Raw genomic sequence first — 13,963 nt, 5'->3', positions numbered from 1 at the left:
CCAATTTTCCGCCTTGTAGGGTAGACATATTGGCGGAACCCTTTTAGTTTAAACAGAACGAGGTGGCCTTCCGCAACAGGAGGGGCTGTTGAAGACTTGTGGGAGGAGCTGTTGATGACGCTGGCGGTGGATAAACAGGAAACAGCTGATAGCAGGAATTAGCGAGCTGCTAGTAGCAAGAGGGAAAAGCAAACCTGACAGACACTGTAAAGATGAGCAACTGGGGAGACAAGGAATTGCGTGCCCTCCCATTTACGAGATAATCGCCAAAGGACTGACCAGCTGCGGCTTCCCTCCCACGTCACTGGTTACATCACACGCTGAGCTACACGTTTCATTACTTGCTCACGCCCCCCATTGCCCCGAAAAAGGCGCATTCTGTATAAACAAAGGTAGGTAGGCGGCATTTTGCTGCACTCCCCGATTTTGTTTTTATACTGCCAATGCTGAAATAAGACTGATTGGGCTTTCCTGCAAATCTACTGCAATTGCCAAAATTAGTAGACTAACTCATGTGGGTGAGGTAAATCCATGCAAAGTTTGGCCAGTTTATTGGCATCTTTTACTAATAACAAGCCATCCTTACAGCCCTGACCTTTGAGAGGACGGCAAGCCAGAGAGGACAAAATGGAGGGAACCATCGTAACAGCATGTGTTGCACCATTCACATTTATTTAACCTCCTCTCTTGGAGTATAACTTCTCCACTAAAAAGCAATGGTTTACACACAGTTATGACAAAGGAGTTCATGTTACAAATATGCCCTTTAAATTTAATGCATGAAGTTATTGTTCTGTTAGTGACCAACCTAAACTAACTAACAATGAGCTTGCTAACTGGCCATGGATGTACAAAGACAGGTGGATACAGTGTTGGCGGTGAGCCCTTGTTCATTCCTATAAAAGTTACCCTGTGGCATATGAAGCTGAAACAGTTTAGAGACTCTAGAGACTTACAGCTGAGTTGCTACCGTCTGCTGGCTGAGCAGCTAACTTCCGGTTTAGCCTACATATCATCACTAATAACTTCCTTGTACCCTTCTCCAGCCAAGGCATGAGGCTTTGTGTCATTCTTGACAGCATTCTTTTATTCAAACATTAAAGACATTACTTGGACTGCTTTCTTCCACCTCCACAACATTTCCAGACTCTACCCATCACTGTCCCAGTGCAGCACTGAGGTCTTAGTCCATGCATTTGTCACATCCCATATTGAATACTGTAACACAGTTGTCTCTGGTCTCACCACTAAACTCATTAACAGGCTTTAAATCATTCAAAACTCTGCTGCCCGGATCATTGCCCGCACCAAATCATCCGACCACATCACCCTCATTCTCATCCAACTATACTGACTACTATACTGATTCACAAATGTGTCGGGTTTGGAAAAAACACACTTTATTTTTAAGTAAAGTGAAATTCTGGCGCTGGGTTTTTATTTTCAAGTGCTGTTTCACACCTGTAGACTGAGTGACTAACGGATGGCTACTTGACAGAAACAGCAAACTAGCTTGATGACATGTCCAAATGCAAGTATGACTCTGAATATATTAAACTGTGTGGACCTTGAACTAATGACTAAGGAGAAATCTGGACCCTGTGGCTCGACCAGTTGGGAAACATCTTCAAAACCTAAAGAAAGTGCACTTGCCCTTGACTGAGCACCTCTCAACAGTATCAACCTTTTATATGTCAGATACGTATTAAAGTCTTTATCCCATATGCGCTGGCATTACAAATTGTGCTTTTAAATCCTTAAAAAACATCAAATATGTAACAATATAAGAAAGCCACATTTGTCCATTAGCTACTCTAGAAAGTTTGTGGGAGGCACTTAAAAGCCTTTCCACACTCAAAGTAATGCACAGTTTTAGCCAGAAAATCTATAATACTTCCAGAGGGAGTAAAATTACAGAACCCATGCTGAGCAGACTTTTAGCAAGGGTCAGCCTTTAAATTAAACAGAAGAACGAGAGGAAGCAGATGAAGTGTGGACCATGAAACATGCGCCAGAAAATATGCCCATGTTCTCTGCTTCCTCTCTGTGAAACATCCAAATTAATTACTGCTCTCACATGTGCAGCCACAGTAAGTGCACGCTGTAGGTGAGATGGGTGGCCGGCGAGCCTTGTTGCAGTTCACTGTAGCCCATAAACTCTACTTTGCCGTGCATTTGTTTCACGGTCAACATTTCAGACATGCAACTACAGACATTTTCCACTGGCTGACGTGGACTCATTCTCACTGTCTGTGTCTATGACCAGTCCAAAAATGCAGCTGTGTGTGAGAAGGTGGAAATTTTGAATTGCAAGATCCTGGCATGATGACTTATGCATGTCTGAGGACTTTGAGAAAAAAGGTCAGAGTCTAACATGGGAGGTCTTGTGTCAGACATTTCTAAAACTTTTTTTTAAAGAAGGAAGTGATATGTCGAAAAGACTGAATAGTCTGACCTACATAAGAGCAGATAGAGGAAAAAGCTGGAGGAGAGCCAATGGAAATATTTATTTGTTCCCCTAGTTGCCTCTTGCCTGGGTTTACAGTCATATCTAGTTGCAGGTTTGATGGCTTTAATTGAGCCAGACTCCTTATCAAAAAGAATGTTTGGCTGCACCAGTTTCTCTCAAGTGAAGCTTTTGATTTGGAAAAATAAATCTCATACATGGGGATGTCTACGTTATATGTGAACTCAATCCCGAGGATTAATGATCTCAGCCTCTAAAACTGTGCAGTTTATATAATACACATTTCTACTGGTGTGATACTTACTTTTATAGGACAGAAATTTAGAAGAAAAGAGGGTAAGGAACAATGGACTCCTGACTAAAATTCACAAGCTGGATCATTTGGTCCTTTACATATTCTAGTATATTACAATTTGGGTCTTTTATGTGTAGTTTTGATCATCATTCCTATCAGTGATAACAGCACTGTGCTAATGGAGTTAATTGCTAACCAAACCTCACTTGCATGTCTTTGGACTATGGAAGGAAGCTGGAGAAAACCCATGCTGACACAGGGAGAACATGCAAGCGCCACACTATGCCGTGTTTCCACCAAGCAGTTTGGTATGCTTCTTTTTTTTCGTTTCTACTGTGAAAACTTGTGGATGGTACCAATGGAACCGTTCCGTACCGTCCCCATTTTTGGTCCCCCCTCTGTTGGGGTACCTAGCATACAGATCTGGTACTAAAAGGTGGAGCTGTGAACACTGCAGTCCGTTGATTGGTCAATAGGAGAAGCTCATGTAACCACTGTTCATACCATGGAGAGTTTTATTAGTAAACTGTAACTATAAAATGAAAGGATGTTTTAATTCACTGGGCCGACTGCTGGCAACTTTTAAGGTGGAACATTAACTTGTAATGTTACTCAATGCATGAGATGACAGTGTGAATCAATCAACACACCTTAAATTTCACTGTAAAAACTGTGACCATTACTTCAGTTTTTATATGACAGACACTTTTAGTAATGAGTGGATCCTCAAGGGTTTATGTAATTTAATTTTGACTGGGCTGTGAACCGCATACAGTAAAATCCTCACTCGGAGAAAGGAAAAGTGTAGTGGAGCTTCGTTCCTGTGGGCTCCGGCAACACTAAACCCCTGAGCTTGCCTGAGAGGGACTATATGCAGAGACACGCTATTTTTAAACATCTCATCGAGAGAGACTCTCACTGCAGCCTGTTTTATTTTGTTCTGAAAATGTCAGTGTGCAACCCCATTCTGTGGATGATAAACGAGGTGCAGTCTTCCCTCTGGATCACAGGTAATGAGAAAATACAATCAGTGCTGGATGGAGCAGTGAGTGACAACAACCCTGCCCACATTTGAGGGTACTGTTTGCTGTGGAAATGCTAAGCGAATCTAGGGTCTAGGTACCATGTCTGAAGGGCTACTTTTGGTTCCAAAGGTACCATACTGAATGTGGAAACGGGGCTTGAGAATCTGGATCGCTCTTGTCTACGGCTAACCAGACACAAGAGTCAACATAATAAAAAGCAGACGAGCAGTCAATAACACAAACATACAAGGTCATTAAGAAACACTTAACACATTAAGTCATCTCATATCATCGTCTGTCTGTGGTTTAAAACTCATCAGTCACTTTAAGTTAAGAATATTGATTGCACTTGGGATGAAGGACTTCTTGAATACATCTTTAGTTGCCAGAGGGACTCTATAGCGCCTCCCGGAGCTCAAGAGCTAAAACCTGGCTGAGGAGAGGATGGGAGCTATCTGCCAAGACACTCCTTGCTAGGGCTGGGCGGTATGACAAAATTTTCATATCACGGTTTTAAGAAAAAAAATCATATCGGTTTCATGGTATTTCACAGTATTTTGCTCAGGTTCGGCCAACTTGACATGCTGTTGTGTTGTGCTATGGCCTATTCAAGTGCCGGAATTTGTTATTTTTCTGACAACGCCTGAACACAACACACGGGCCGCTCCATTCACTTGGGCTCCACTGACTGCGTATGGAAGCGACATGTAGAGAAGCCAGCGGGGTTGTTTACCGTTTGCCGAGCCGAGAGGCTGCATGTAGGCTGCATGAAATGTTAAAGCATTTTCCACCTAAGTTATTACATATATTTGAGTTATCTACAAGTTTACTGTACTGTTTGTCATCTACTCGCTTTCAAATGTCCGCCACGGACATTTACACAATGTCACGGATAAACACGGGTAAATGCATGAAAAAGAATCATCACATATCACCTCGGATAATGGTTTATTCATTTAAAAACACATTGTGCTCGTTTAGCACACTATTTCATGTAGTTTTTATCTGCTGGAGGGTCGCGTAGGGGAGCGTAGTGCGACAAAAATAGAAGAGCCGCGTAAAATAGAGAGTTGTCGCGCGACAGACGGAGGTTGTCGTGTTGCTCCCGTTGCCGGTGGAGCCGCTGTAATTGATTAACAGGGGGGCGAGCTGCTACGGGACTCGCGCAGCAGACGTGTCGCGCCGCTGACGTGCCCGGTGGAGCCCGGCCGTAACTGTCTCGGACTCGGGACGGGTCGTCTTCGGTCAGGAAAATGCGGTCCGAGCCGTGCTCTAGTGTGCTTACCTGTGTGTGCGCTTTGTCTGTGTGTGTGCGCTTTGTGTGTGGATGTGGGTGTGTGCGCATCAGGGCAAAACTCTTTTGGTATGAGTTCTTCTGGGTCATCATGTACAGTTGCTTTGCTTTCAGGACTCTCTCCGGCAGCCATTCTCGCCTCCAAACTTTTCTATGCTCTCACTCTCACCCGCTCAAGCGTGCCTGTGGTGTGCAGCGGTGAAATGGGTCCCCGCTGAAACACTTTCCCGCCGCGCACGTTTCGGACATTGTTTGGGCTATTCACCGGTATGGCGGTATTTGAAAAATTCATATCATAATGAAAATAAATACCGGTTTTCCGTACAAACCAGTATACCGCCCAGCCCTAACTCCTTGCTTTCTTCCTCATCCTCTCTGTAAAGATTTGGGTCAAGGACTTTTGTAGCTTTCCCACTATTTAACTTGAATGGTTGTCTCTATGTGTTAGCCCTGTGATAGTCTGGTGACCTGTCTAGGGTGTACCGAGCCTCTCGCCCAATGTCAGCTGGGATAGGCTGCAACCCACCCCCGCCACTATGTACCAGGTTAAGCACCTATAGAAAATGAATGAACATTGCTTAAAATGTTAGAAAAAAATGATTTGTGAAAATAATGTGACGGAGAAAATAAAGGCAAACAGTAAAACTGCTGACCAAACTGCCCTTTGTAAGCATTCATCAGGTTTACTGATGGACTTCTTGATCTACCTTTGCCATTCGTGTTTTGATTACATGTACGCACTTCCTGTGCATTAAAGGATTAATCACAGACATTTTAGTTTTACTTTCAAATAAAGTGGTGCAGATAATCCTGTGGCTTGTTTACAACCCATCTGATCAGTTTAAACTACTTGTCTTTTTTGCCCAGTCGGATTTTATTGTATTGTTGTTGCAGTGCTCCCAGATGTTCTCAGTAATTTCACTGGTGAGTACAGAGTAATAACCAGCCGTTCCCGATGGTTCTAGTAATGGGTACCAGAACCATTTGGGTACATTTGCTTCTGTTGTTTTACAAATTAAATCCACCACAGAGTTGGTGAAGTCATTGATGTCATCTGTGACATCAACGGTGGTGTCCTAGAATGAGCTCCAGACTCTGATTGGCTCCATCACTCCCATTATTGAGAGCATGGGTCGTAGTTTGTTTACATATCCTGACTTCAACAAGATGGGTGCACGATCGCCTCACTCAAACAGGGGCAGCGACCTCGCTCTGCAGCTGCCTCTAACCGTCGTATAGCAGTAATCCAGAGTGTTTAGCCCCACTTCCAACAAACACTTTCAGCATGGTACATTTGAAACCAAAATTAACCCTTCAGACAGGGTATCTAGACCCTAGCGTTTCCACCACTAACAGTACCCTTAAATGTGTGTGGAGTTGTTGTCACTCACTGCTCCGTCCAGCACTCGCTGCATTTCCTCCTTTATCAGTCTCCACCTCGTCATCATCCGCAGAACGAGGCTGCATGGCAACATTTACAGAACAAAATAGAACAGACTGCAGTGAGAGCCTCTCTCCATGGGATATTTAAAAATAGCTAGTTTGTCCATTTGGTCCTTCTCAGGCAAGCTCAGGGGTTTAGTTGTGCCTGAGCCCACAGGAATAACGCTTCATGGTACTTTTTTTTCTGTGAGTGAGGATTGGGAAAAATGCTGTCATCCAGGAGAGACAATAAAAACTAAAAAGTAGGTTGTCACATTGAAATTTAAGGTGTGCTGTTTGAGTCACGTTGTCAACTCATACATTGAGTAACATAACAAGTGAATGTTCCACCTTAAAAGTTGCTGTCAGTCGGCCCAGTGAATTAAGTTAGTTTTTCTCTGCTAGAGGCAGCAAAACATCCTTTCATTTCACAGTTACAATATACTAATATATATGTAAAACTCTCCACAGTATGAGCTTAAAAACCAGCCACAACTCAGCCCTGAGTAGAGTGACTGTCCCCTACTGACCCATCAATGGACTGCAGTGTTTCTAGCTCCACCTTTTAGTACCAGATCTGTGTGGTGACCAAAAATGGGACAGTATGAACAGTTTCATTGGTACCATCTACAACTTTTCACAGTGGAAACGGGGAAAAAAGCGGACCAAACTGAACCGTACTGTACTGCTTGGTGGAAAGGAAGCTATACAGTCCTTACACACCCCTTCCCCTCCTGCCAGAGTTCTCAGCTCTGTCAGACTGACATATAGAAAATGAGTCACCAGGCCATTTTCAGTAAATCAAAGGATATTACAGTTTCTGATATCCTGCTGTAAACTGATGCGGGCACGGAGGTCATTCAGTTTATTTTCCAATGCTTGTAGACTGGCTAGCAGGATGCTAGCTTGGCTGGTGCCCGTCTTGTTTATCTTTTCCTTGATGTCTACTGATGTTTACATTTGAATACCTCAACCTGGCTAGCTAGCAGGGTTGGCAGGAGGAGGGTTGAGTTGATTTCCTCAACGCAATTATTTACTCACCACCAGACACCACCACCGTCCTACACAAACCACAAAAAGCAACACAAGCACTTGCAAAATATTCATAGGAGCATAATTTAGCCAAAATGTAGCAGAGCTGACAGAGAGGTGCCTGGAAATGTCGGCGCCTACCTTATTGTTGTTTAGTGATTGTCCATCTGTGATTTGTTAAAGTTTTTCTGTGATCAATTTACTGCTAACCAAGCTAGACATTAACTGGCTAGCTTGGTTCAAGGTTTAATAAACTGGAATTTGTCCTTGGGCAAAACACTGAACTACTGACTGCTACAGCACTACTCTTACCACTGAATGTGTAGCCAAACTTTATTTTATTTCTGCAAATTATAAGTCCTGCTTCACTCACCACTGCTGCAAGGCTTGACATTGAGCCACAATGTTGACGAGCTGGGTCAGCCAGCAGCGCATCACTGCATTTCCTGTTCAAAAAAAAAAAAGGGAAAAAAAAGGAAAAAAAAAGGAAAAAAAAAAAGACATAACTCCACATTTTTTTGCTCCCTTTAATAGTTCCCCCTACCAAGGAAAGGCTTACCCCTAATTAGTGAAACCATTATAAACTGTTGAAGACCTGAGAGTTTCTGTAAGCAATTAGGGTGAGGAGCCCAGTGACAAAATTTCTATGTGGCGTCTTCTGTCTGATCAGCAGCAGATTTTTGTTTTTGCAGCTATTGCTGAGTCAGATGGACTGCACACCACAGACCATTTTAAAGATCTCAAAGAAGTGCTTTGTACACAGTCCATGTGATTCTGAATGGGTACATGGAGAAGCCCAATGAGTAGCCTCATTAATGCGCATCTCTGAGGAGGTCTGCTGACTGCAGCAAGAACAGAATCTGTCTGCAAACAATAGTGATGACAGATCCGCAGCTGACCTCTGCTCATGGAAAACTATTCTAATGATTCAGCTTCGTGTGGCTGAGTTAAATGGCATGACACTTCTTACACACATTTTTGTTTATTGTGCGGTTGTGGCTTCGTTAAACACCCAAAATTATCATCGACAAGTCAAAAGCAATTATCTGAGCACAACATCTTTTAGTGCTTTGCTGCCCTGTTGAACTGAGTATCATGTCTGTTTCACGAAATATGAAACTGAGCACAAAGACAGCCAGCCTATGGCTTGGTCCAAAGGTAACAAAGTCACTGGTTACTGTTTGGGAGTTTCCACTGGTTTCTGGGCAACTGGTCCCAACTATGAAATACTCTGACACATTACAGCAATTTGTAGTTTTAACTACTTAAAGGAGACACAATTACAATAACTGAATCTTAAACAGACTTCATCATAGCACACGAACCCAGCCTTTTTTCCAGGTTATGATCTAATGTCACCTGACCTTCCAGCAGCAAAATGAATGACGTGAATCAATCAATCAGCATTAGACAATTGGGCCAACCATTGGAGGGCCTCCACCCTGCCCATCTTCAATTGGTCATTAAAACAAACAGGCCTATCAAAACATATCTTTTCTGTTTTATTGTTTCATGACTTACTTTTCATTATAACGATAATGGGTGGCCAACAATCTAAGGGTGCTTTCACACCTGCCCTGTTTGGTTTGGTCCAATTAAACTCAAGTTCCTTTGCCCCCTAAATGCGGTTTGTTTGGGCAGGTGTGAACACAACAATCACACCAAAACAACTGGACTGAGACCTTCTTGAAGAGGTGGTCTCAGTCCGGTTACAAATAAACTCTGGTGCAGTTCGTTTGTGGTGAGAACGTGTTCCAACCTCGATCTGAACCAACTGCAGTCACATGACACATTGTTTGGGTTAAACATGAGCATGTTACAGTCCTGGAGGATTATTAATGTGCACCTCCTCCTGTACTGCCTTAATATGCACATTCAGCACATCCAATGCATCAACACATTGTTTTCTAGTTGGAGCTGTGCCTCGTTTTCAAACTGTATGGTTTGACTAAAATGAACAACGACAGCAATATAGTCCACGATGAGCAGCGCTAAAATCAACCTGTGTAGCTGTCCCTCCATTGTGACATTAGAAAGTGTCACACTTATCTTGCAAGTGTACTCTTTCTCCAGGTTTTGTTTACTTCCTGGATTTTTCCCACATGGAAATTCTGACCAATCAAGAGCAGCTTTCTCACACAAGGCATTTGATCTGGTCCACTTGTAAATGCTGCCGTGAGAACACGAACCCACTCTAGGCAATGATGAATCTTTGTGACAAAATGACTCAGACCAAAGCAAGACAACTTTAGGCCTGAAAGCACCCATAGGCTGTTTTATTGTCTTACATTGTACCACAGCAACATTTAAATGGCTGTGTGTATTAATAAGAGAACTGAAGCAGATATTTAAAAGTAATGCAAAAGTTACTTTTATATGCAGTAACTGGTAATGTAATTCAGTTACTTTTGAGAGTAACTGTACCTACTTAAATTGTTCTGTAGCTTGCACAACACTGGTTTTCACAGTTCCATTTTTTATGGTCAAACAAATAAGATATAACATGTGAGCATTAAGCCCAGTTCAGACCAAAAATTCCTGACAAGATGAAACCATTTTAAAATGTTGCAGAGAAACGTTGCAGCGGTGTGGCCGGTCTGGCCTCGACTCAAGCCAGCTAATGGTGTCACCTGCAACTCAGCTGGTCAAATCGGCAGCGGCTGGTTTTAGAACGTAAAGCCAGTTTCTACAGCCAGTAAGCTTGTGGTGAAGTCCACCGGTCAATCAAAACGAACGCAGCAGGTGCTCCGTCCCTGCTGAGCCCTCTGTTTCCGTCCTCACGGTGTGCTAGTGTCAGACGGTGGGTCGCTGCTGCTGCTCGCTGTATGTGCTTATGCCCCTCCTAAAGAAAATGTTAGCATTGAAAATATCTGCAAACCATGAATACGTTGTATTTGCACATTTCATGCGTATCGTATCATGTTTTAATGTAAGCTAACTTTGTTATTGGTAGGATGGTGGATTGCGTGTCAGCTAGGTGAGACAGCTGCAAAGCTACAGACCACAGAAGAACATTGTTTGAGAGCAACAAATAACAAAAGCAATTGTTTCTATCGAGTCATTGCTTTGTTTCCAGCAGCTTTTTAGGTGCCAAACATGGGTGTTTTTAAGGGACCGCTCACTGTTTCTCCAGCAGGGATATTGCCTCAAACACTGATTGTTTGTTATTAGGACATCATTGTGGTTCCAGAGGGGATTGTGCCCTATATTTTAATACACAACATGGATTTTTTTCTAACCCTAACGAAGTGTCTTTTGTGCCTAAACCTAACCACATGTTAACCACAGCATTGTTGAAAGTTCAATTTATTCGCTACATAATAATGTGCAAATGTAACGTGACCTTGGTTTGCAATAATGTAAGATGCCAACATTTTTTCTGGTGATTGGTGATTCTGGTCTCATCTAACTCTCTGCCAAAGTTAGATGAGAAAGATCATTTCCATACTTAAAAATTAATGTCTCAATCTGGGATCCATTTATTTGATGCTTGCTGCTAACAGTTTTGTGTAAACATTCATACGCTAGTCATGTGGAAACTTTGTGAAAGCTTTGAGATACCTCTGTTGATACAGAGTAACAGCAACAGTCAAATCTGGTGATACAATGTGAAGGCAGCGTGGTGGCTCAGCTCCAAGCCAAACAAGGATGGTTGGGTCACCTGTCACTGTAACGCTCACCTCTGACCTTGCTTAAGGGGAAACATGTATGTGGATAAATGGGACAGAGATGGTAACACAGATTCCAAAACCTGCTCTACTTTTTCCTCATCATTGTCTGCACTGAAAGTAATGTTAAAAGGTGAACATGGTTGGGCCTAATCTAAATGTCTGGTTTTTAAGAGATTCTTGAAAAAAAAAATCACAAGAAAGGACAGAGAACGGTCAGCTGTTGGAGTATTTTGGAGATCTGCAGAGATAAAGCTCAGACTTCACTGTGAGCTTGTTTGTGCAGCATGTCAGTGTGAGGATAAGGTCACTGAGGACATTCCTTTGGTCGTAGCCTAATATTTACTAAATCTCAGAGCATTTAAGACGAGTAATGACCACTTACTGAACTCAAGCATTTAGTGTGTGAATGCAAAGCTTTGATAGCAGGTTACACAATGCAGACATTTTAGCCTTTATCCATGATGTTCATAAGATTAGGCCAGCGCAAGTAGACACCAGACACCACAGAAAATAACAGCCTTTTTACCTGTTTGCAATAGGAATGAACGGACCTGCTCTCTTTGATGTTAAGCCTCGCGCTATGAAGAAAGAAACGCTGACTGGCATTTAACATAACCTAATGCGATATCAGTGCCGAGCCAACAATGGTAGCCGCCTCTAGTTTCAGCTTCAGGAGATATGTGAGCTTAAGATGTCTGCTTCGTTGAGCGTGTCGAGAGACAACAGCAAGAATTTATATTCGATGTCGGAGAAAACAAACAACTGTTAAAGATGACAAACGTGGTTGATACTCATATGCACAAATGTGTTTCTTTGGGTTGGAAGGTCAGTGTAATGATCTCAGTTCCTGTGCAGTCTCACTGTCCACATAATCATCTGAATCACTGACATTCCGCACTTAAAAAAAGGGCTTTTATAACACTACCAGACACTTTCATCTGGGTTCAGCTGAAAGGAGGTCCAATATTCGACATCCTCCGTTTCCAACCATGAGGTTACATTACATTAGAATTCACAGCAAGTGCTTTTTTCCCCCGTTGTCAGCCTGCTGTTAGACGATGGAAACCTCTGACTGACCTCTAGTTGGGCTGAGGCAAAAAGGAATGCAGTGTAACCAGTTTTGGTCTCTGAGCACAGGTGGGTTTATTTACTCATCGTGGAGAATTAAGGGTGAAAAGGAATTGATTAGGACTAAGTAAAGCTGTCTTTGCACTGGCAACAATTCTTCAGTTGCAGGTTCAGCAAGAAGCCAGACTGTCGGCCTGGAGGGTGTAAGTAGCCAAAAACTCCTTGATTTACCTCTACTGGAGGAAGACAAATGTCTCTATCAGAAAGAGGTTATTATTAGACACTATTAGAAAGCTTTTGATTCACTTCTTTTTAAGTATTCCCAATATTTATTGCTTGTGACCCCCTAACACAGGCTCTTCCAGTGCACTGTTTGTATGAACACCTATGAAAAATAAAGCAGAATTTGTATATAGGCTAAACCACAAAATCAGGAAGGCTGAGATCACGTGTCCAATGCACCAACAGGAGTCAAGAAAGAAATAGTATAAAGAGTGAAAGTCCACGTAAGGAGGCAGTTAGGGGTGGTGGATAGTTCAAACATACACAGGACTTTCCCCCAGGAGACCAATGTTTGTGTCTCTTGTCAAAACATGTGAACTTTGAGTAATTTTAAGGTAAGTTGTCATCCCTTTCATCCCTGTCCAGGGACGGCGCGCTATAGCCCCGTCAAAAATCTGTCTAGCCCCAGTTAAGCCCCTCAAGCATTTTATTTTATATTTTATAATATATATTTTTAAGTTAAAAAACATTAAAAAGTTCACAAGTAGCCATTCTGTTCCGATAAAAGTCTTTTGTTTATACTCGCTCCTTAGGCTAAGGCTAGCTAGCCTATAGTCCGTTGCAATGGATTGTTTTGTGATCAAGAAAAAAAGAGGGCAGGTAGAAAATAAAGACCAAGACCCAGTCTCCCAGTGGGACAAAGAAGAAGAGCGAGTTTCGAAAATTGAATCTGAGAGAGGAACTCGTGAGCCAGGACCTGAAGGAGCTCCAGAGCAGTCCATCGCTGCTACGTAAAACATTTTTGCCATTGGCTTGTGGTCAATTGTATTAGGCTTAACTATTTTGTTGAATATTCTTTGGCCAAATTCAGTTAAAACCACTTTTATATCAAACATGCTTGTGCTGTGTATCATAGGTGCATTTACTGAAAAAGCAAGAACCTCCTTATAAAGTAACTGAAGTCATGAAAATCAATTATTTTCTTAGCACCCCCACATATCGGTCAAGCTCCCCCTTAGTCCCGGGAGAGGAAAAAATCTTGGCGCCGTGCCTGTCCCTGTCATTCCTTTCCCTAAATCTAACCTACGGAACATTACATCAAGCACATGACAATGCCCAACCATGTTTCTACCTAACCTACATAACTTTCCTGCCTAAATCTAACCTATGTAACTTTATGTCAAGTACATAACATGATGATGCCCACCATGATTCTTTTCCTAAAACTAACTTGTGTAACTTTTTGTTAAGTACATAACCTTATGTTACGTACGTAACATGATAACACCATTCATGAGGTGCTGATTTGCGGCATTTTTGGGGGTGCTAATTTGTATAGAACTCATGTAATCAGGAAGGCTGCAATCATGTGACTAATGTGCTGATTGGAGTAAAGAAGTAAGTAGTATTAAGAGTGAAAGTCTGTGTAAGGAGGCAGTTAGGGGTGGTGGATGGGTCAACAAAACA

Source organism: Epinephelus fuscoguttatus, linkage group LG12 (genome assembly GCF_011397635.1).
Source record: "Epinephelus fuscoguttatus linkage group LG12, E.fuscoguttatus.final_Chr_v1".
Classification (NCBI taxonomy): Eukaryota; Metazoa; Chordata; class Actinopteri; order Perciformes; family Serranidae; genus Epinephelus; species Epinephelus fuscoguttatus.
Note: the sequence above shows the minus strand (reverse complement) of the source record.